The following is a 23,504-nucleotide window of genomic DNA, read 5'->3' as shown; positions in this document are numbered from 1 at the left end:
AAAATGTTACTGGTAAGGTCTATCAAGGCATTTTAACAGATCAAAGATGATAAGTTAAAGGACCCTTGCCCGCTCTAATATATTTCAAGACACTGCAACAGTTTGTGAGTAATTGATCACCAATAACTATTTATGTAGATTAATCCCCAGAAAGATTCAAATTGTTTTGGTGTCATTGGTAGATATGCTCTGTAATAGGTGGAGTCTGCGGCAGTTTCTCATTTCAAACACATTTCTACATGATGTTTAAAGGATTAACTTATAAATTAGTTCAAGACATTCTATTACTAGTATTTGCCTTATTACCAAATCACCCACATTTAAACTGTCATTACAAAATGCTCTTATATTCCTACACATACCTTTAATTTGTGCTCCAAAAGACACCATGAAGTATATCTTCATTTAATTCACTCTATTAAATGACTGCCTCTGTTATCACTGTGGTCATTGTGTAATATGTACGACAGGAGATTTGTGTGTTAGGAGACTGTTGTATGAAAATAGTTTACTGTGCTCTGAAAGCAGTCTCCCTTGTAGAGTAATTTAATGAAGTATATGCAATTGCTTTTATCAAATACACCTATAACATATTATACAGCTCTTATCATTTGACATTTCAACATTATGTGCTTCTACTCATAGGAATTGTACTCAGTGATAGGTAATATAAGTTTCTGGGTTGCATTTACAAGGGGACTTCAAAAAGTCATCCCACATTAACCATTGTGAAACGAGTGGTGTATTATTGGAAGAGAGCAACTGTTCTCTGTTTTGCTGTAGACACAGTTCTGCTGCAGTAAAGTTAACAGCTTTATCATAGTGTGGGATTGAAATGGAGCAGCAACTGGAAACATACTCCAAAGTTGAAGTACACGGGACAGTTCAATCCCCGTGGCAAAAGTCTGAATAGCACACAGATTCACTGTGAAATACTTATGGTATACAGACTAAATGCAATGTCACGTCCAGCCATAGTGAAATAGTGACAACAATTTGGCCAAGGCTGCACAGCTGTCAGTGACACTGACCAAGAAGGAAGGTCATCAACATTGACCACTGATGAGAATGTCCAGGCAATTGAGGAACTGGTTCATGCCAGTCAGAGATTTTCCAACAATGACATTCACACGATGGTTCTCAGATGTCTCCAAGACTAAGGAGTGGATTTCTATCATGGAGGAATTGAATGATTGGTAGAATGTTCCTGCCATTGTTTACAGAAACTTTCTCCTTTAGAATATTCGGAAATGAGTCACAGTCCGACATTTACCATTTACTCATTGCTAAAATTTTATTGATAGTAATAGTATTTGAGTGGGCAGAATATTCCTGTAAATCTCTTCTATGACATTACTGTGTAGACTGAGAGCTATGCGTACACACTGACCACCCCACTTACAAATTACACTGTAGGAACTAGACTGAATGTTGCATGCCATTCATCTGCAGACCGTTATGCCCTGATCAAAACAAGTTGTTGATACTAAAAAAATATTTCTTATATTCATGGCACATAGTACATGTATGTGCTCTGTGTTTCTTGTAACCATTTGCTTTGCTAGTCATGGAGGACAAGCTTGTGTCTCTCATACTAAACTACCAAGATGCGAGGAGTACTACATCATTTGAAAAGGAGCAAAGCTGCTGGCATCACTAAGGAACTATTTGTCATGGTGTGTTGATATGTGACTGTTTTTCAACCCAGATTGATGTTTTTACATAGTTCAAAATACATCAAAATTGTGATCAACCCAGTGGAGTGAACGAATAGTTTACTATGGACACTTTTTGGTGCATTGGTGTAAAATGTTGTGGCAGAGGTCTAATACAAAATATATGAGACAGATGCCATAGATTTGTATACTTAACAAATACATTCAATTTGTTAAGTCACATTCGAACTAGGATCTATTTGAGTCCACAAACTGCTCAAAACATTTTTTGTTCCAATTTCCATGCTGCTGTGCAGAAGCTCTGCCCTGTTTTGCTTCAGTGAACAGCTTCTCTACTGGTATTGGTTGGTGGATCTATTTAATGGTATTTGTTGTAGTATAGATGAAGAAACAGTTACAGTTGATACTAATTTCAGGGAACACTTCATTATATTTGTCTATCTGCGTTCCAGAGTAGCTCAAATAAGTAATTTGTCAAAATTCGTTTTGAACTGAGAAAACATAATTCTGTGTCATGAACTGATTGTAATTGGAACAGTGAAACAGCTTCCACAACAAGGTGGAGTATGACAGTGGCATTATGTACATATGTATGTCTCATTCTGAAGCCTTCAAATTAACTTAGAAGTCAACCTGCTTCTTAAAAGAACAATGAGACTTGTTCTGTATTCAGGGGAATCACTACAAAGACCTGATGCAGATCAACTGTGGATAATACTGTAACGATTGGAGCTGCGAAGTGTATTTCAAAATGTGGATGAAGATTTATGAGGGACTTCAAAAAGTATGTTTCATATTAATATGACAGGCCAGATAACTTTCATTGAATGCTGCACTGCAAGTCAAAGTGACATAGATACATTACACTATTTTTCTGTATAGCCATCAAGTAACTACAGTCAGAATGCTCTACCAGTCGTTCAATTCCTAGATGATAGAAATCCACTACCTGGTCATGGAGCCATTCAAGAACCACCACGCAAACGTCTCATTGTTGGAAAATCTCTTTTCTCCAAATGTTCTTTCAGCTTGCTGAAAAGATAGAAACTGCATGGCGAAAGAGCTTGACATCTCGATCAACGTCACCCATGTCTGTGCAGCCTTGGTCAAAATTTTGGTGCTATTTCAGTACAACAGGACACAGCATTGCATTTAGACCATATATTGCCATAATTTTATGATGGAGCTGTGTGCAATTCAGACATTACATTCACAAGAATTGTCCTGACCTGTGTACTTCAGCTTTGGAGTAGGTTTCCAGTTGTTGCACCATTTAAGTCTCACTTTTTGATGCACCTGTTATCCATACCCCAACAGAACTGTGCCTGCAGGAAACCTGAAGCATGCCCTACCTCCTGAAAATGCACCACTCTCAGTGTTCTTAGGATTGGACAACGTATGTAACTTAACTTTATGAAATCCCTATGTAGTAATAGTTTTTGGTCTTCCTCAGAGTGCTGCACTAAACTTGTGAAGGGTATAAAAGTACTAGATGAATTTACAGTGCATACAGATAATTGCCTTTCATCAGTGTTCTATGTCACTGGTGTCCTCAAACAAAGGCTGCAGACTTTTCCAAGACTGTTGGTGGAATATTTTGCTAGCCTAGCAGTAAGAAGAGTTGTTAAGAGCCAAGTGGGATCTTGAGTCCAGTCTGTATTAGATTTAATAATGTTTCGTGTGGGTCATGGTTTGAGGTTTCTGGACACACAATCGTAAATAAATGTGATACAGTGTATTGTGTCATCCAGAAATTCAAATAAAATATGTCCTTGTTCCTCATATGACCAGTTAAATACGGAACATTTTCGACCACATGGTGAAATTGTAGGTTATCTTTTTTTTAGGTCCCAGGGAGATCTTCTAATTTTGTGTGTGTTCAGGGCATTAAAATTGCATATTTGATAAAGTGACCCCAGTGATCAATCCCAGACAATAGACTCTGATATACAGTATACCAGTGGTACCTTTTTTTCTCCAATATTGAGGATTAACATAATATTTGGTGGCAGGACAGACACGTACATCGGGCTTCAGGTATTATCTTCCTACATTTGATCTCTATACCTTCTTTTCCTTCCGTCAGTGATGGCCTGCTGAAATTGCTTTAATTATGTTGATAACCTGTATACATTGACAGGGAAAAAAAATTGCAACACCAAGAAAGAATTGTGCGTCATAAGCGATAGTTGGTAGAAGTGTGTCTACATGTGAAAAGTCATGTCTACTCAAATTTCAAGCCAAACACATAAGAGTGGCATTAGTAGCACCACTGTGAAGATGCAAACCAGGTATACTTTAGATACATGCTGTAATGGTTGTGTGAGCCTTAGTTGCCTTTGAGATTGGATGTGATGAGCTGATGTTAGTCAAGAATGCCTTTAAAGTGACAGAGATGTTATCATCAGCACCTCACTGAGCTTGAACTAGGTCTTGTAGTAGGGTTAAGAAAAGCGGGTTGTTCCTTCCATGATATTGCAGAAAGACTTGCATTACTGCTGGCAGCAGTGGTAACAAGAATGTACGGTTGCAAGAAGACAGAGCTGTGGACAGCCACATGGTACTACCGAGAGGGAAGACCATCATGTTTGGTGTATGGCTGTGGCACATCATACTGCTTCTACAGTGGCAATTTGAGCAGTAGTTGTCACCACAGTGACACAACAAACTGTTAAAAATTGGTTACTTCAAGGACAGCTCCGAGCCATATGCCCTGTAGCGTGCATTCCACTGAATCCAAACCACTGCCATTTGCGACTTCAGTGGTGTCAAGTGAGAACTCATTGGAGGGAATGGTGAAGATCTGTTGTGTTTTGTGATGAAAGCTGATTCTGCCTCGGTGCCAGTGATGGCTGTGTGTTGGTTAGGAGACCAGTTGAGGGCATGTAACCAACCTGTCTGCATGCTGAACACACTGGTCCTACACCTGGAGTTATGGTCTGAGATGCGATTTTGTATGACAGTGGTAGCATTCTCATGCTTATTCCACACACCTTTACTGCAAAATTGCACATTAGTCTGGTGATTCAACCTGTTGTGCTGCCATTCATGAACAGGATTCCTGGGGGTGTTTTCCAATAGGATAATGCTCATCCACATTCCGCTGTTGTAGCCCTGCATGCTCTATAGGATGTCGACATGTTGGCTTGGCCTGCTCAATCCCCAGATCTATCTCCAACCGAGCGCATATGGAACATCATCGGACAACAACTCGAGTGTCATCTACAAACAGCATTAACCATCCCTGTATTGACTGACCAAGTGTAATCAGCATGGAGCTCCATCCCACAAACTGACATGTGACCACCTGTACAACACAATGCATGCATGTTTGCATCCTTGCATTCAACTTTCTGGGGTTACACTGGTTGTTAATGAACTAGCATTTCACATTTGCCATAGCTTATCTCGTGTTTACATTAATCTCTGATCTTGCAGTGTTACTCACTTAAATATGTTACCTAGACAAATGTATTCCCAAAATTTCATTACTCTACATTAATTATTTTTTGTTGTGATTTTTTTCCCATCAGTGTATTTTATACTCACTTTACCATGACGATTGCAGCAGATATTTGAAAGCCTGATGGATGGTTTGATAAATGTGATTTTTATTGTCTTCCTTTTAACTGTTCTTGTCATCTTTTTAACCTGCCTGAACCCAGTATAATGGGCATTTTCTTAGTTTTAAGTTTTTATATGATGTTTGTGGGCAACACATAAGGTGAAGATCATCTTCACTGGTAATTTTTAAAGACCCTGGTAAGGTGCTGCTAACCAGGTTACTTGTCCCAAGTCTTTTAAGTCATGTATCATGATATGCAGACAAAACATGTTGTTTCAGTTGGGTAATATTTTATTATATATAAACATAACTGTGAGTGCACAGTATGCTACTCAGGAAGGTGTCGACATCTGAATGTTATTGATTATCTCCATGTTGGGCTTGGAGTTGCCATAGGTGGCAGCTGTAGACACTTCCTCTCTGCCAAAACTGATTAGTTCCTTTTTATCATCCATCCATAACTCGTTACAGGGTGTTAGGCATGTAGTCACCGAGATACACTCTGAGACCAAAAAAGGAGCGGGGGATGCACCATGAAGGAATTATCCAAATCGGACAGAAATTGGTGGATTTGATGTTCACGTACAGGATTACAATTTCAGAAAAATTGGATGATTTATTCAAGAGAAGGAGCTTCACAAATTGGGCAAGTCAGTAATGCATTGGTCCACCTCTGGCCCTTATGCAAGCAGTTATGCCTCATGGTATTGTTTGATAGAGTTGTTGGATGTCCTCCTGAGGGATATCATGCCAAATTCTGTCCAGTTGGCACGTTAGATTGTCAAAATCCCTAGCAGGTTTTAGGGCCCTACCCATAATGCTCCAGACATTGTCAGTTGGCGAGAGATCCGGCGACCTTCCTGGGCAAGGTAGGGTTTAGCAAGCACAAAGACAAACAGCAGATACTCTCACCATGAGCGAATGGGCATTATCTTGCTCAAATGTATGCCCAGGATGGCTTGCCATGAAGGGCAACAAAACAGGTTGTAGAATATCGTTGACATACCACTGTACTGTAAGGGTGCCATGGATGACAGCCAAAGAGGTCTTGCTATGAAAAGAAATTGCACCCCAGACCATTACTCCTGGTTGTTGGGGTGTATGGTGGAGGAGAGTCAGGCTGATATCCCACCGCTGTCTGGGGTGCTTCCAGGTACGTCTTTGGCCTGGATCTCATAGAGTGTAGGAGAATTGTCTTCAGTGATGAGTTCCACTTCAAACTGAGACCCATGACCAGTGAAGGCATGTCTGGAAATGTCCCCGACAGCCGTAGGATACCAACCTGACTGTCGCCCACTGTATGGCTCAACTGCCGGGAGTGATGGTCTGTGGTGCCATTTCTTTTCATGCAGGAGCCTTTTGGTTGTCATCCATGGGACCATTACAGCACAGCAATGTGTAGGCACTGTTCTATGCCCTGTTTTGTTGTTCTTCATGGCAATTCGCCCAGGGCTTACTTTTCAGCAAGATAATGCCCTTCCACTCATAGCGAGAGTTTCTACTGCTTGTCTCCATGCTTTCCAAACCCTACCTTGGGCAACAAAGTTGACAGATCTCTCCCCCATTGAGAATGTTTGGAGCATTATGGGCAGGACCTTCCAACAAGCTAGGAATTTTGACAATCTAATGCCCCATTTGGACAGAGTTTGGCACAATATCCCTCAGGAGGACATCAAACAAGTCTATCAATAAGGGCCAAGCCAAATAACTGCTTGCATAAGGGCCAAAGCGGACCAGTGCATTGTTGATTTGCTTAATTTTTGAAGCTATTTCTCTTGAATAAATCATTCAGTTTTTCAGAATTCGTAATCGTTGGTTTGTCTGGACATGTACATCACACCTACCAATTTTGCTCCCATTCAGATAATTCCTTTATGGTGGGTTTTTTTTTTTTTTTTTTTTTTTTTTTTTTTTTTTTTTTTTTTTTCATAGAGTGTATTTTTCAGCTGAACACTATCTCTGTGGCTCCCAGCCTGTACTTAGAATTTTTATCCGTTAACATGTAGCAATGAGAGATGTTGATCTTGATGTTGTACAAATTACATTTCCTGCTCAATATTATTGTTATTTCATCACCTTAACTGTATAAGGTGATCATGACAGTCTCAAAATACAAGAAGATCCATAACTACTATGGACAGCAAACTTGAGAGTATTCACCTTCCTGTCTGTGACACAACTATTTTGCTCTTTCATCCAAGATAAATCTATATCTGTGAGTATGGCATTACTTTCATTCCTTCCTTGATATTTCTTTACATTTTTATTTTATACACAAGTCAAGTCATTAATTGCTGTGTGTTATGACAAGCACTCAATTTTGTGACAATGTCATTTTCAGGTCCACACCATGGTGATACAAACCATAAGAAAAAGACTGTATGCTTCATCTTCCTATTTAAAGTTGTAATCCAGAATCAGCTTTAGTTTCCTGTGTGTGACGTGTACTGTTTCGCTTATGTGCTACGTTATGGCTGAAAAACTGTAGCATTTGGAACTCCTTACATTGTAAAATAGTTGTTGACTATATCACAGTAAAAATGACACATGTTAATTAGTCCTCTTTGTCTGTTATGGGTCGAAATTTTACTTCTGCAGCACTACATCTACATGAATAATCTGTAAAGAGGGGCATCTTTCTACTGCAGTGTGTTGTATTGAATGTGCTTATATATTTTTTATTTAGGAGAAGTGTTATTCCTTCATGCTCTTTAGCTCACTTTTGTCCTGAAAATTGACCCTATACCTAGCATTTAACATCCATCTTTTGAGAAAAGATGCATCTTCCTTCTTTCCTATCAGAATTTGAACATGAGATGTGACTTTTTCCAGGTTAGCCACAGGACCAGAGTTTGCCATTTAATAGGAAATTCGTGTCTTATTGAGTCTAGCAGTGACATACCTCCAGTTATCCACCCCTCAGTCCCCCCCCCCCCCCATTTCATTTGTTCTTAGGAATAACGGCTTTTGGCTGAGGTAAAGAACAAGTTACCTTGCTCATTTAAATATACCATGAACACACTTACCAACATGCTTGTCACCATTGTAACTTTTCATCCATGGAAGTAATACACATACACTCCTGGAAATTGAAATAAGAACACCGTGAATTCATTGTCCCAGGAAGGGGAAACTTTATTGACACATTCCTGGGGTCAGATACATCACACGATCACACTGACAGAACCACAGGCACATAGACACAGGCAACAGAGCATGCACAATGTCGGCACTAGTACAGTGTATATCCACCTTTCGCAGCAATGCAGGCTGCTATTCTCCCATGGAGACGATCGTAGAGATGCTGGATGTAGTCCTGTGGAACGGCTTGCCATGCCATTTCCACCTGGCGCCTCAGTTGAACCAGCGTTCGTGCTGGACGTGCAGACCGCGTGAGACGACGCTTCATCCAATCCCAAACATGCTCAATGGGGGACAGATCCGGAGATCTTGCTGGCCAGGGTAGTTGACTTACACCTTCTAGAGCACGTTGGGTGGCACGGGATACATGCGGACGTGCATTGTCCTGTTGGAACAGCAAGTTCCCTTGCCGGTCTAGGAATGGTAGAACGATGGGTTCGATGACGGTTTGGATGTACCGTGCACTATTCAGTGTCCCCTCGACGATCACCAGTGGTGTACGGCCAGTGGAGGAGATCGCTCCCCACACCATGATGCCGGGTGTTGACCCTGTGTGCCTCGGTCGTATGCAGTCCTGATTGTGGTGCTCACCTGCACGGCGCCAGACACGCATACGACCATCATTGGCACCAAGGCAAAAGCGACTCTCATCGCTGAAGACGACACGTCTCCATTCGTCCCTCCATTCACGCCTGTCGCGACACCACTGGAGGCGAGCTGCACGATGTTGGGGCGTGAGCGGAAGACGGCCTAACGGTGTGCGGGACCGTAGCCCAGCTTCATGGAGACGGTTGCGAATGGTCCTCGCCGATACCCCAGGAGCAACAGTGTCCCTAATTTGCTGGGAAGTGGCGGTGCGGTCCCCTACGGCACTGCGTAGGGTCCTACGGTCTTGGCGTGCATCCGTGCGTCGCTGCGGTCCAGTCCCAGATCGACGGGCACGTGCACCTTCCGCCGACCACTGGCGACAACATCGATGTACTGTGGAGACCTCACGCCCCACGTGTTGAGCAATTCGGCGGTACGTCCACCCGGCCTCCCGCATGCCCACTATACGCCCTCGCTCAAAGTCCGTCAACTGCACATACGGTTCACGTCCACGCTGTCGCGGCATGCTACCAGTGTTAAAGACTGCGATGGAGCTCCGTATGCCACGGCAAACTGGCTGACACTGACGGCGGCGGTGCACAAATGCTGCGCAGCTAGCGCCATTCGACGGCCAACACCGCGGTTCCTGGTGTGTCCGCTGTGCCGTGCGTGTGATCATTGGTTGTACAGCCCTCTCGCAGTGTCCGGAGCAAGTATGGTGGGTCTGACACACCGGTGTCAATGTGTTCTTTTTTCCATTTCCAGGAGTGTATTAATGACACCACTTTGTGAAAACTGTATGAGGATAAACACACACTCGTGATATTTACTTTTGCAAAGAATCAGGCATTGACAGTGTAATTTCTGTTATTATTTTCACCTTCTATTCAATATACCACTGCTGATTTATACTTCAGCAAGAGCAGCAAGACATTTTAAAAGTATGGTTGTGTTTGAGCTTAACACAAAGTTTTGTCAGTTCTATATTTTGGTCTAAACCCCTCCCCCCTTCCATCATCTCCCCCCCCCCCCCACCCACCCCCCACCCCACCCCTCATTCATAACACAATGATCTTTTATTGTTCCACGCTGATGTGTGTTAATGCATCCTCTGCTGATGAGTCAAATTTTTGATCCAGAAATTACACTATTCTTGTTTACATTGTCCTGGTCCTCCTCCTTTGTTTAATGTTTAGCTTGTTTTATCAGGCAATACAATCACATGTACATATATCAGACATTCTGACTTCCGCAGATGCATTGGGCCTGTATTGCTGGACAAATTTAAGTCTGTGGTTTAATGAGCTCACTTTCTATGCTGCTATTACTACTGTCATTTGAACAAAGGGGATATGAATTTTGATGAATATCACAAGTGTTAAAACTCAAGCACTAATGAAAATTGCTTGATTTGTCATTGTGTGTCTTGTTTAACTTTTCATTTGGCCTTGATGACAAGAAACAAGTAGACTAGTAAAAAGATCTTTTGATGCATTAATGATATTTTTCCAATAAATAATATTTTTGCATAATTTCCATTGAAAATAACATCACTGATTATACACTTCTATAAATCAAGAAACAAAAGTTTGGTTTGTGGGGCGCTCAACAAGAAACAAAAGAAACTAATCCATAGCTGAAAGCTCTCACAGAAGAACAATATTATGTAGCCCATAATAAAACAAGTGACAAGTGCTATAAGATTACTGCCACTTCTTACATTGGAATACACTAGGTGGCCAACTGCATGTGGCACTGCCCTTGAAGACTGATTTTTTTGTTCAGGGCGGGGGATGGGGAGTTAACTACCTCAGTCTCTCAGATTATTTTCTGGTCATCAGTCCAAGATAATTTATATTTTATAGGTACACCTCACTTGAATGAATAGTAGTGTTTGTGGAATATCCTGTTGGTGCTAGTATTAAAAACTAAGATGCACAAGATTGATGATCCACAATAATATTAATTTTATAGTTAATTGTGAACACCCTCAGACAACTTAAAGCTAATCAGTTGCAAAATAAAGGTTTATTAGCCCTTGACCTAGGTTTCGGTATTTCTAAAAATATATTCTTCAGAAAGAGTGGGCCTTGTTATGTCACATGGTGGTAAATTACGTTAACTGAAGCTGACTGGCTCTTGTCATATATAAAATTGAGATAAAAACTAGAAACATCACATGCTATGGCTTAAGACAGCAGCCAGATTACATTAAACGTATGTCAGAATAAATGCCCACTGGTAAAGGCTCTTGTCAACATACAATTATAACAGGAGTCAAAGGATAAAATATTTGTATAACTTAAGTATATATCATGCCGGAGACAAAGGCATGGCATTTATTCTGCTGTATGTTGAATGTAATCTGTTTGCTGTCGTAAGTCATGGCATATGATGTTTCTGGTTTCTATATAAATTTTATGTATGACAAGAGTCACTTGGCTTCAGGTAATGTAATTTACCACCATGTGATTTACAAGGCCCACTCCTGAAGAAGAAATTTTTAGAAATATCAAAACCTAGGTCAAGGGCTAATAATAAACCTTTATTTTGCAAATGGTTGGCTGAGTTTTACAACCTCTTCAGATTTATACAGTTGCTGATTCACAGCCATGTTTTAGATTTTGGCAACTTAAAACTAAAGTGATAGTCTACATAATATCAGTGAGAGCTTATAGCTGTACAGAGATTGTTTTTCCAAAGATATGTAATTTTTTACAGCTATATACAAAACACAAAAATGATGAAGTTCTCAGAAGTTATAAACAAATAAATGTTATATTACTTTTTGCACTGAGGCCAAAAATAGTACGCAAGTTAATACTGGAAGAGACTACTGTGTTATATGGCCAAAATAATAGGTGAATGTGATAACAAAATCAAACAATGGAAAATCCTGGATGGAATAATGACAATATTATGAAAAGAATAGATTGCTGCTCACCATATAATGGACATTTTGAAGCGCAGACAGACACAATAAAAAGACTGCTAAAAGAGTGAGCTTTCAGCCAAAAGCCCTTCTTCTCAGGTAAATACACACACACACACACACACACACACACACACACACACACACACACACACATTCACCCAAGCACAACTCACACACACATAACCAGTGTCTCTGACCATTGAAGAACAGACAAAAAGGGAAGTGGTCAGAGGAGAGGAAGGAGTCTGTGTAGTCTGGATATGGAACAGTTATACTATCTACAACAAGCATATTATTCTGTGGTGAGAAAATTTTTGAGTGGCTGCTGCTAGTTTAGCAAGAGTGGATAATAGAACTGTATTTGATCAGCAAGGATTAAGTCAGGATCCTGTGACTGGTGTTTATTGATAGTCAGAATTTCAAGTAATGTTAGATTTCTGCCTCTAGCTTCTCAATGGAGAACTTCACATTTAATATTATCAGAAAGACATTCATTTGGAACATGTTCAGCAAATTTGGAACATTTCATTTTCAGTCTCTAGCTAACTTCATGTCAGTGTAATAGTTATTGCCCTATGTGGTTGACCTGCATGTAATTTGCATCACAAATTGCAGGAAATACCATAAATTCCATTCTGATCTAAAGGTGGAACCTTGTCTTTACTATTGAACTGCATAAAAAGCTGGTGTATATTTCCTGGATTTTAGTTTGCTGGCAACTCTATTTGAAGTCCTACCTTCATATAACATGGTGGCCCATTTGTTGTCTGTGTGATTTAGTGCCTTCTGAGGATGATACAGAAGTGCTGTTATCCTCGTTCTTATGATATTAAAAGTTATGTTCTCCATAGATGAACTAAAGTTGAAAACAACTTGAAATTCTGGTTATAGATAAACACCAATCACCAAATCCTGACTTAATCCGTAATTATGAAATACAGTTCCATTATTCACCTTTGCTAAAGTAGCAGCAACCAGTTAATATTTGTGTCACCATAGTATAATATGCCTGTTATTAATAGTATAACTGTTCCTACCCACATTCCATTGAATTCCCCTCCCCCCCCCCCCCCCCATTTTTTGCTTGGTCTTCACATTCACCAGTTATTTTGTCCATATAACATAGTAGTGTCTACCAGTGCTCACTTGCATACTGTTTTTGGTCTGTATATTCTTATACTTTTAATCTTTAATCTTTGAGTATAAAGTAATATAAGGTTTATTTGTTCATAGCTACTGTGAATTTCATTATGCTTTTGTATTTATATACATACATAGTTGTAAAAGGTCGCATATCTTTAGAAAAACAATCTTCGTACAGCTATAAACTCTCGCAGATGTTTTGTGGACTATCTGTTTAGTCTTAAGACATCTGAGGATGGCCTAGAAAGCTGAAAGCTGGTTTACAATGAACTTATAATAAATGTTGTTGAGGAAGGTCACCACTGCATATTTCAGTTTTTACTGTGAGTAGTGATTTCATGCTGCCGTAATAATCCTCATACTGATTACATTTGCAGACTTATCAGGTTTTCCGGACAATTACTTGCTCCAAGAGCACCATGGTGCATCTTCATTTTTCCTGTTATCCAAAAGCAGTTGTCAGGGACAGGAATACGTCATATTCTGCATATTACTCAAGTCACCATCAAATGGTTTATGAAGCACTGCATTGAAGAGGAACCATATAGTAGTTGTTAGAGGCCCTTAACCATGCTTTGAGATTAAATTCCTGATATTGTAATCAGCATATATTCATATGTGCATATACAATTGGAGCATTTAAAAAAAATGTAATTTGTGTTTTGGTCTCAGTGCACTAACCTGAAATAACTGGAAATAAATTACTTTCAGTTTGAAACCAAACTGGTGCTCATTTCTTGCCATAAATATGTTTCCCACATTGTTTTTGTAAAGCGATTCCTGAAATTCTCACTCAAATTGCCTCATGTGATGACAGCAAGGGACTGTAATGTTCATATAAATTCCATTGTATAAATTTGGTATCACTCCACCTCACCATCATCTATAAACATTATCTGTGTGGTATAACAAAATGAGATGAATTGTTTAGCTGTCCACACTATTTTCTGAAATCATGTAATATCTTTACACTGGTCAGATGTTTTTATCCAATCAGTATTGTTGTGGCACTAATAGCTGCTCATAGGAAAGTGCTGCATGTTGGTTTCATTAAGATATTTGTTTCCATAACTACTTTGCTATGTTCTGAAAAATAGCTGTGCTGACATTTCCAAACCATAGGTAAATTCAGTCAATGTGATAAATTCGTTTACTGTCTTCAAATTTATGTTGCACAGTGTCTAATTTGAATTGTGATGGCAACACCTTGGCAGACTTCTTGTTCATAAACTTAAGATTAAGTTGGACTTTGTGTTGTTAAATGGCAAAACAGCAACTTAATTTAGTTACAAGGCCTTTCTGTCTCAAACTAAAGCACAGAAGACACTTTATTATTCGAGTGCTAGCAATTTTTAAACAGAAGAAATAAAAATGTCATCTTACAACTGAAATAACACCCAAAATATATCTGTCAAACTCCATACTAAGACATTCGATTATAATTATTTCTTTTTGCACACAAGGAAAATTTACTTTTCTCTTAGCTCTACTGTCAGTTTCCCTGTATGGTATTATTCAAAATGAGGAAAAAAAAATTTTGAACCATATGGTTACATCACATTTGTGTGTGCCTTCCCTACTCCCTCCCCCCTCCACACCCTATAAGGTTTCTTTCATTACCAGTAAAATTGTCTGTTCTTTAAAAATTCCCATTAAGGAGTAATGCAATTTTGTTTCACGTACATAAAGTTGAGCTTTCTGCAGATTATTATGTTTATTTTGTGTCATACAGCTAATCAGTTGTTGAAGAAATTTGACCCAGAAGAAACATTGCTATCTAAATTAAGAGGAAAAGAGAGTCTATTAATTATGAGAATTGAATTTAATTGTATGTTTCAGATATTTTTATATGTGTTATCTATGAAATTATACTTGTACATCTTCCAGAAATATCTCCACACATTCATGTCTCAATTTTAAGTGACATTTCAAATCTCTTCCATTAATTATTTTCAAAGTCACGTATTTCAGTCTTGGGCTTTTAAAAATTATGAAAGTTTACTGTTACTCTAAGTGAAACAAATTATAAGATACAAATTTTGTCATCGTCCAAACATACGGTGTTGTTGGCAGAAATGAGGAAAGGTAATTACAAGCAGGATTTCTATTTAGGAAAAAGAAAATATTTTCTTTGTCTTCCCCAGGAATCTTTATCAAACCAAAACACATTCAGTTTGTAAAAAATGTGTAATAAAAATGTTAGAATAACACAATAACCTGTAGAGCAGCACCAGTTTGTGTAACCTATGCCTGCCACCTACTGGCATTCTACAGTTTCTTGAGTTAAGAAACTATTTGCTGGTTTTGAAAATTTCACTTCCAGTGCTAGCAATATCATGTTGACAAACTATGAGTTGTGATTAATGTGCATTAATTTTCTAAAACATAAATTTGGTTCACTTGCCAGAGATTTCTCTGTGCATTAACTATTGCAGCATAGGGCTCCAGCTGAAAATATACTGTGTTCTCACTAGTAGCCAAATATCGAAACATGAATATGTAAAAGCTGAATGATATTTATTTAATGTAAAGCTCTCAATTCATAAACTGTGTAGAATTAAAGTAAAAGTTATACAGAGTCTTCTTACCACTGTACTCATCATTAGAAAATGTAAACACAGATAATGGTCTTCAAAACTTTGCTCTTAATGTAAGTATGATGTGACTTACATCACTTTACATTAATATTCGTCCCATGATGTTTGTTCATTAGCAGCCAAAAATCATTTTTATCCCATTCAGATGTAAATTTTATCAGTATATGGAACTTATAAATAACTCTCAGTACCAGCATTGGGTAATCACAATGTTTTCTTCAGGTGAATATGACACTTCAAATATTGTGACTCACTAACACCGCTAGTTGGCTGGTATCTGAAAAATTATTAAACACTGAACTCTGTTACTTGAATTTTGAATAAAAATAACTTTCGTTGCTGTTTATATTCATGTTTTACTATGTGTAATTTTTCCCACAACAGCAACATCAGTTTTTTCATTCTTCATCGCAAGACCATATTTAAATGAAATTAGAAGGCTAAAATAACATACACTGATGGGGGAAAAAATTGCAGCACCAAGGAGTTGTGTGACAAAAATAGAAGTTAGTAGGTGTGTTTCTGCATCGGAAGGGTGGTATTTGTTCAGATTTCAGGCCAATTACATAAGAGTGGCACTAGCAGCACTGCTTTGAGGATGAAAATCAGGTTTGCTTTAAATACACATTCTTACTGTCATAAGTGTTAGTTACATTTGAAATTGGACTTGGTGAGATGATGATAGTCGAGAATGCCTTTAAGGCATCAAAGTCGCCATTATTAACAACTCACTGGGTTTTAATGAAGTCTTGAAATAGGGCTATGAGAAGCTGGATGCTCTTTTTGCGATATTGCAGGAAGACTTGGCAGGAATGTAGCCATTGTTCATGATTGCTGGCAACAATGATCATGGGAGTGTACGGTCACAAGAAGACCAGGTTCCAGATGGCCACAGAGGGAAGACCATCATGTTCGATGCATGGCTCTGGCACATCACACACACACACACACACACACACACACACACACACACACACACACATCAAAAAAAGTTTTGCATCACCTCTGTTCCGAGAGGTCCAGAACCTGTACAGAAAATTGGAATAGAGATCAATATAAACATCATTTCCACCATTTTTATTGCTCATGAAAACCACACATTACATGTTGTACCACCATACAGTGAGACCTTCAGAGGTGGTGGTACAGATTGCTGTATACACCGGTACCTCTAATACCCAGTAGCACATCCCCTTGCATTGATGCATGCCTGTATTTGTCGTGGCATACTATCCACAAGTTCATCAAGGCACTGTTGGTCCAGATTGTCCTACTCCTCTATGGTGATTCGGTGTAGATCCCTCAGAGTGGTTGGTGGGTCATATCGTCCATAAACAGCCCTTTTCAATCTATCACAGGCATGTTCGATAGGGTTCATGTCTGGAGAACATGCTGGGCACTCTAGTCGAGCGATGTCGTTATCCTGAAGGAAGTCATTCACAAGATGTGTACGATGGGTGTGCGAATTATCGTCCGTGAAGACGAATGCCTCACCAATATGCTTCTGATATGTTTACACTATCTGTCGGAGGATGCCATTCACGTATAATACAGCTATTACGACACCTTCCATAACCATCAGCAGTGTACATTGCCCCGACATAATGCCACCCCAAAACAGCAGGGAATCTCCACCCAGCTGCCCTCGCTGGACAGTGTGTCTGAGGCATTCAGCCTGACCGGGTTGCCTCCAAACACTTCTCCGACGATTGTCTGGTTGAAGGCATATATGACATTCATCAGTGAAGAGAACGTGATGCCAATCCTGAGCTGTCCATTCGGCATGTTGTTGGGCCCATCTGTGTCACGCTGCATGTTGTCATGATTGCAAAGATGGACGTCGGGAGTGAAGTTGCACATCATGCAGCTTATTGCGCACAGTTTGAGTCGTAACACGATGTCCTGTGGCTGCACGAAAAGCATTATTCAACATGGTGGTGCTGCAGTCAGGGTTCCTCCGAGCCATAATCCATAGGTTGCGGTCATCCACTGTAGTAGTAGCCCTTTTGCAGCCTGAGCAAGGCATGTCATCGACAGTTCCTGTCTCTGTATCTCCTCCATGTCCGAACAACATCGCTTTGGTTCACTCTGAGATGTCTGGACAATTCCCTAGTTGAAAGCCCCTTCTGTCGCAAAGTAACAATGCGGACATGATCAAACTGTGGTATTGACCGTCTAGGCATGGTTGAACTACAGACAACACGAGCTGTGTACCTCCTTCCTGGTGGGATGACTGGAACTGATGGGCTATCAGACCCCCCTCCATCTAATAGGTGTTGCTCATGCATGGTTGTTTACATCTTTGGGCAGGTTTAGTGACATCTCTGAACAGTCAAAAGAACTGTGTCTGTTATACAATATCCAAAGTTAACGTCTATCTTCAGAAGTTCTGGGAACCGGGGTGATGCAAAGCTTTTTTTAGTGTGTGTATTTCATCTGCAGCAGCAAATTGAGCAGCAGTTGGCACCACAGTGACACAACAGATTGTTACAAATAGGTTACTTCAAGGCAGCCCTGAGCCAGACGCCTTGTTGTGTCCATTTCACTGACCCCCAACTGTCGCCATTTGCAACTTCAGTGGTGTCAAGCAAGAACTCATTGGAAGGTAGGATGGAGGTCTGTTGTGTTGTGTGATGAAAACTAGTTCCGCCTTGGTGCCAATGATAGTCTGTGTGCTAGACACAGTGGCCGTATACCTGGAGTTATAGTCTGGGATACTATTTTGTATGACAATAGGAGCATTCCTGTTGTTGTACCATGCACCCTGAATGGAAATTTTTACGTCAGTCTGGTGATTTTACCTATTGTGCTGCTATTCATGAACAGCAGTGCAGTGGGTGTTTTCCAAGTTTTCCAACAGAATAATGCTAGCCCACATACCACTGTTGGAACCCTACATGCTCTATAGAGTGTCGACATGTTGCCTTGGCCTGCTCAATCCCGAGATCTGTCTCCAATTGAGCACCTATGGGAATCATCGCACAACAACTCCAGTATTAACCGTCCCTGTATTGGCCTACCAGGTGCAACAGTCATGGAACTCCATCCCACAAACTGACATCCAGCACCTGACAACACAATGCATACATTCAAGATTCTGGTGGCTACATCAGTTATTAATGTACTAGCATTCAACATTTGCAATAGCTAATCTAGCACTTTAACATGTGATCTTGCAGTGTTAATCACTTAAATATGTTATCTAGACAAATGTATATTGGACATGTCATTACTCTGCATTAATTATTTTTTGGTGTTGCAATTTTTTTCTCTCAGTGTATATGGCACACTCATAAAGTAAGTTATTTTATATTAATTTACAAATCTGGGATTAATGTGTCAAACAGTGAAACAAATAATGATTACTACTCAGCAAATAATGAAAGTACTGAGTGATATATAGTCAGCTAATAAGAACTAGAACAAGATAGGTCAGCTTATAAATTTACATTCCACTCCATGCATGCATGCGCGCGCACACATATGTGTGCACTCCCTCTCTCCTCCCCCCCCCCCCCCCCTCCCCCACACACACATAAGTTAAATTATCTCACTAGTATGGCCTGACTGTAGTTAGGAAGTGTGTGTTTGTAGCTCGGCAATGTGACTTGCACAGGGACTCAGTGAAGGGAAAGAAAATCAAGGGCAAGGAGAGGTGTATGTACGGTAAGGGACTGAGATAGGAATACATTACTAGAGGGAGGGAGGGGGGCGGGGAGCTCAGCTGAGGTGCACGCAGGAGTTGAGATGGGAGGGAAGGGGCAGGGGCAGGGGCAGGTTAGAATAATGGGAGAGGAAGATCACTAAGAGAATAGTGTTCGGAAAAATTCATAGATTCAAGTGGTGTTGTCCGACCCACCGGACTTACAGAATATCATGATCTGTAGTTGTGCCATTCATACTTCCAACCTCTTGTAAATTGGGTCATATTTAAGACTTGCATGCAAGACCTGTCCTGTGCACCCACTCAGCACGTCCTGTTCACCCACTCAGCACGACCTGTTGTTGCCCTACCACAGGGCTATTTTTCCTCATCAGATGCAGAGCACAAAAGCTGTCATACAACAACTCATGGAACAACTATAGAATAACCTTTAAAGTGAGAATAACTGTCAGTGAACTCTCCATAAGTATCAATAGCTACCATCAAACTCTGACCAGGGGCAAGATCAACTACCTATTGGCAGAGCATGCAGCCGAGCTCAACTTTGTCAACTTCAAAGGCTGTTTCACCAACTGTGGTATGTTTCTCCCTTGCCTGCACATGGACTGGCTCTCTGGAGTTCCAAATTGCTATCCCTTCTTGTTGTTGTTCTTTCATCTATAACAACATCTACAAACATATTCCACAAGCAACTGTATGGCATATGGCAAAGTGTACCATGTGCCACTATTAACCATTTCATTTCCTGTTCCACTTGCAAATGGAGTGAGGGAAAAATGATTGTGTGCCTCCAAAGGAGCCCTAATTTCTCTTACCTTGTCTATGTGGTCCATAGACGAAGTATATCGTTCTACAGTTCAGCTGCAAAATCCGTGTTGTCTAAACTTTCTCAACAATGTTTCATGAAAAAATGTTGTCTTCTCTCCAAGGATTTCCTTTTAAGATCATGAAGCATCTCCATAACACTCGAAGGTTGATTGAATGTACTGATAATAAGTGTAGCAGCATGCTTCTGAGTTGCTTCAATGGCTTCCTGTAATCTGCCATGGTGGGGATCCCAGACACTCAACCAGTATCTGAGAAAGGGCTATGCAAGTGTTGTGTGAGTGGTCTCCTTTGTAGGTGAACTGCACTTTCCTAAAACTCTCCCAATAAACTGAAGTTGACCATTCTTCTTCCCTTCACTAATACTGTCCTTACATGCTCATTGCATTGCATATCGCTCTAAAATGTTACATTTAGATATACCTCTTAAAATTTGTACTTCATTAATATGACAATTGAAAAGATTTCATCCCCATATTTGAAGAAGTGATGTATCTACAGCTTCTACAACTGGTAAATATGAAGGTATTAATAAATTTATTACATCATATGAATAATACGATACCATTAACCTGTTATGTAAAGATTTAGGAACAAATCAAAAATACATATCGTCATTGACATGCATAGAGTAGATACAAGTCTCTTGATGACAAATTGTTTAATTCTCTTCATTGTTATATGTATGCTTCATGTCTAATCTCATTAGACTTGAGTTTCAAGATATTCTGTTCGTCTGCAAAGATTTGGATACAGCAGCAGAAACTTGCTTGCATATTTTGTCATAATGTAAAAGGAATTCCTATGGATGATACAATGTCTTTGTAGACTGTTTCAAATTGGTCCCTTCTGTAATTTATAGAAATAAGAGGAAAAACTTTACAGCACTGCAAATGTGCTTCTATAACATTCTCAGTACTAAAATCATGCCCATTAGCAAAACTACTACATGCATGTCACACACAATTTGAATATAAATACTGATTGTGATTAATAGCCATCAATGTTACTAAAAATTTCATTTCCTTACAGGCTTTTACCAAATACTCTTCATTGTAGTATTGGCATGGCCAACATAAAGGACCTGTTGGTATTGAGTCGCAAAATCAGAAAAGTCTTTTTTTATCTTTTTCCTTGTAATGTAATTTAATTAGAACCTAGTTTGTTAATTACACCCAGATTTCTTTTATATTTTATCATAAATATGTTCTATATACTAGAATTTTTCATACATTGTATTTCTCCAAACTGTACAAAGCACTATCAGAAGTCTATGCATAAAAACTGCTGTGTATAATTTAGTACAATGTTAAATTTTGTTAGTATTATAGGTACTAATTAAATATTAACCTTTTATATTTAACAAAATTTTAGAGGTATCAAAAACAGTTTTTAATTAATCAGTGAATGAATTATTTATGTCTCATATTTTAACTTCTTTTAGTATCATAGACGCTTGGTTAACGAAAGAGTTTTTATATGTGACAACAACCATTAAAGTGTACAGTAAATATGTTTTAACTTTGACAAAATGTATATGAGACAATTTGTTAATTTTTGTCAGTATTGTCAGCACTTAGTTGAAAATGAATATCTTATATATGACACAATTTTAAATTGGATGTAAATTCCTTTTTATTTGTGACAAATTATTTATGCTTCATATTTTTAATGTGTTAGTCAAAGGCACCTAGTTGTTTATGCATTTTTGTATATGATATTTTAAGTAAAATGGTTTTTAATTTCTCGACAACTCAGTTATTTGTGGTATTTATGGTGCATAATGTAATGGGATGTTGTATTAGATTTAAAAGGAGGACTAAAATAAATATAAATAGATAATACATGTACTGCAATAAAGATAACTTAACCTTTTTAATTCCCTTTATTTGTGAAGTGTGCACATTCACAATTTATATAGGAACTCAGTTTCATGATTGCTCTATACCATAATGAAATAATGCAATGGAAAATCCAGGATGGAATTTTGACAGTATTATGAAAGTCAGAGATTGCATCTCACCATGTAGAAGAGACACTGAGTTGCAGCCAAGTACAACAAAAAGACCACTATACATTTAAGCTTTTGGTTTAAAGGTCTTCTTCTAAAGTTGAAAACCCACACACATTCGCACAAAACACACACACACACACACACACACACACACACACACACACACACACACACATATATATATATATATATATATATATATATATATATATATATATATATATATATATATATAAAAACAAAGATGATGTGACTTACCAAATGAAAGTGCTGGCAGGTCGACAGACACACAAACGAACACAAACATACACACAAAATTCAAGCTTTCGCAACAAACTGTTGCCTCATCAGGAAAGAGGGAAGGAGAGGGAAAGACGAAAGGATGTGGGTTTTAAGGGAGAGGGTAAGGAGTCATTCCAGTCCCGGGAGCGGAAAGACTTACCTTAGGGGGAAAAAAGGACGGGTACACACTCGCACACACACACATATCCATCCACACATATACAGACACAAGCAGACATATTTAAAGACAAAGAGTTTGGGCAGAGATGTCAGTCGAGGCAGAAGTGCAGAGGCAAAGATGTTGTTGAATGACAGGTGAGGTATGAGTGGCGGCAACTTGAAATTAGCGGAGATTGAGGCCTGGTGGATAACGGGAAGAGAGGATATATTGAAGAGCAAGTTCCCATCTCCGGAGTTCGGATAGGTTGGTATTAGTAGGAAGTATCCAGATAACCCGGACGGTGTAACACCGCGCCAAGATGTGCTGGTCGTGCACCAAGGCATGTTTAGCCACAGGGTGATCCTCATTACCAACAAACACTGTCTGCCTGTGTCCATTCATGCGAATGGACAGTTTGTTGCTGGTCATTCCCACATAGAATGCATCACAGTGTAGGCAGGTCAGTTGGTAGATCACGTGGATATATAATGACTGCTATCTCTATCCTCTGAGCCCAGCCTAAGCAGCCAGATACAGTGGTCATGTGTGTGTGAGTTGTGCTTTTGTGTGTGTGTGTTTGTTTTCTACTTTAGAAGAAGGTCTTTTGGTTGAAAGCTTAAAAGTATAGCAGTCTTTTTGTCGTGCCTGTCTGCGACTCAACATCTCCTCAATAAACAGTTGTGTATAGAGTAACTTTATTATCCTATCATCAGCATACACATACAGACACAACTATTATTCAGTTTACTGACATGACTGTTTGTAATATCAGAAGTCTTTCTTTTAGAACGTATTTTTATTTTGTTTTGATTTTGACCAGTACATTACAGTAGTTTGCATACAGTTTTTAATACATTGCCAGACTGCAAACTATTTGTAGAAATGATTCTTGGACAAGACGCCTGATGATGATG

General features: G+C 39.3%; 1 protein-coding gene across 7 annotated transcripts in view; it reads left to right on the top strand.

The window, feature by feature from the left end:
* LOC126184547 (serine/arginine repetitive matrix protein 2-like) overlaps positions 1-21,976 on the top strand; it is a 294,117-nt gene extending 272,141 nt beyond the window's left edge. For 5 of the 7 annotated variants that reach the window (XM_049926972.1, XM_049926970.1, XM_049926968.1 and 2 more), the window contains one exon: positions 21,167-21,976. The gene's annotated coding sequence lies outside the window, so the exon portion shown is untranslated. Of the gene's footprint in view, positions 1-13,425; positions 13,720-21,166 lie in introns of those variants that run through there. The other 2 variants (XM_049926969.1, XM_049926967.1) reach the window with 1 other exon arrangement.
* Positions 21,977-23,504: the final 1,528 nt, after the last annotated feature.

Source organism: Schistocerca cancellata, chromosome 4 (assembly GCF_023864275.1).
Source record: "Schistocerca cancellata isolate TAMUIC-IGC-003103 chromosome 4, iqSchCanc2.1, whole genome shotgun sequence".
Classification (NCBI taxonomy): domain Eukaryota; kingdom Metazoa; phylum Arthropoda; class Insecta; order Orthoptera; family Acrididae; genus Schistocerca; species Schistocerca cancellata.
The sequence above is the reverse complement of the archived record's forward strand: the minus strand, read 5'-3'. Positions and strand labels throughout refer to the sequence as shown.